Genomic DNA, 2011 nt, shown 5'->3' with positions numbered 1-2011 from the left:
TAAACTATCTAAAAAAGGAGAAATAACTGGAGGAATCCCCCAGGAGTTAGGCTCAGTGTCCCAGGAATTACGCCCAAGGAAAGTCAATGAACTCAGTGATGGAAGATAAAACCCAGCCTAAATAAAACCCTAAATCATTTAGGTGGAACATGAGATACTCTTTCAACAGTTACAAGAGGTCTAAAATGCCTGGACTGGAACATAAGGGGAACACAATGACGTGGAGCTGAGAGTGCATGGCAAAACTGATTGGATCTGGCAAAAATTATGTAAGCATACCAAGGAAACCACCAGTGGGACAAAACCCTAAGAAATCTGTATGACAACATATCATGTTGAACATAATGAGATTTATAGACAAAGGAAACATCTTAATTATGTCACTGTCACACAGGTGATGATGAACCAGTTCCATCGTAGAGTGACTCCCTGCTGTGTTTAAGATAACCTGTCAATTCTGTCTAGTCAGTTACAAGGAAATTTGCATTAATTGCACAGATTAACTATCAGCATCATTTACTGCACTATCAAAGGCAAGGCAAAGAAATCATAGACATGTTGTTGAATGCTGATGATGTTATTGGGAGTTTTGATGGGTTTTTTTCTTAAAGGGAAATCATCGGTGATTCTCATGCATGAAGCAGATCCTTTCTCTGTGATGTTTCCTGAATAGCCACTGAGATACCAGTCCATTGAGTTGTGGTCTCTCTCTCTTTTAAAAAGCAACTTCTACCTTCAGCTTGATCTCTTGCTTGAGCTTCCCTTCCGGCTACTAGGCTACTTTTCTGATCCTGCAGAGGGCTTTTGTAAGGTGATGTGGGAGTGTCATATATCAATCTGTTGATTTCATTGGCTAAGCAATAGAGGAACTGCCTTGGCCCATTTCATTGGTTAGAAGATAGGTGGGAGGAGTAGACAGAACAGAATGCCAGGAGGAAGAGGAAGTGAGGTCAGACTCCGCAGCTCTGCTCTCCGGAGCAGACGCAGGAGAGACGCCATGCTACCTGCTCCAGGGAAGACGCACGCTATGAAGCTCCAACCCAGGATGGACTTAGGCTAGAATCTTCCCGGTATGCGCACCTAGGGGCACTACACAGATGATTAGAAATGGGCCAGAGCAGTGTTTAAAAGAATACAGTGTCCGTGTAATTATTTGGGGCATAAGCTACCCGAGCCAGGCGGCTGGGCATTTGGGGACGCAACCCTGCCGCCGTCCATATTACTACAAATGGCGCCCAACGTGGGGCTCGAACCCACGACCCTGGGATTAAGAGTCCCATGCTCTACCGACTGAGCTAGCCGGGCCAGGCGGCTGGGGATTTGGGGACGCAACCCTGCCGCCGTCCATATTACTACAAATGACGCCCAGACGTGTGGCTAACTGAGTCCACAGAAAGCCTGAGAAAGCTTAGAAAAGAATAGAGTAAAGCATGTTTCTTACGGCAATTTCTTGGGTCTGCTCTACTTGCTAGAGGCAAGCAAGCGCCTCATCTAAGAGAGGCTTCCTGACTCAGCTTCAGCTGCAAAGCCTGCAGCTCATTAAGAGGTCCTGCCACGAAACACTTAAACAGTGTTGACAAAAAGCTGAACGCATGTTTTTCGGTTTTTAACCGTAGCAGGAAAAAAGCTGCGCTGTTTAAAAATGCCGGCTTTCTGGGCCATCCTGCCAGGGCAAACTCTGACTGTTTGAGGCAGGAGGGCCAGCTACCGAGAGAGGATTTGAGTGTTGTCTGTTGTAGCTTGCTGGCTGGCAGGGACCTTGAACCGCCATAGAGGTGTGGCTATAAACATGGCTGCAGCCTGTATATCCGCCATGAGGCTGGAAAGCTAAGGAATGGACTGGATCTAGCTGGCAAAGCCATGCCTTTAGTCCTACTGAGATTGCTTGGCAAATTAAAGACTCACGTGGTCAGAAAAAGAGAGATATACAGTTAAAGAGAGATTCAAAGACAGAGAAAATTTCTGAATGGTTTAAAGTGTGTTAAAATATATGCAAGCTGAAAGTTGAAGT

The 2011-nt window shown here is 45.8% G+C and overlaps 1 non-coding gene across 1 annotated transcript; it reads right to left on the bottom strand.

Annotated features, from left to right (window-relative positions):
* Window positions 1–1232: 1232 nt before the first annotated feature.
* Trnak-cuu (transfer RNA lysine (anticodon CUU)) lies at window positions 1233–1305 on the bottom strand. Its single transcript has one exon. It is a non-coding gene; the product is annotated as a tRNA-Lys (tRNA).
* Between the last annotated feature and the right edge of the window lie 706 nt (window positions 1306–2011).

The sequence above is a fragment of the Microtus pennsylvanicus genome (genome assembly GCF_037038515.1).
Source record: "Microtus pennsylvanicus isolate mMicPen1 chromosome Y unlocalized genomic scaffold, mMicPen1.hap1 SUPER_Y_unloc_2, whole genome shotgun sequence".
NCBI classification, from domain to species: domain Eukaryota; kingdom Metazoa; phylum Chordata; class Mammalia; order Rodentia; family Cricetidae; genus Microtus; species Microtus pennsylvanicus.
This window is presented reverse-complemented; position numbering and strand designations above follow the sequence as displayed.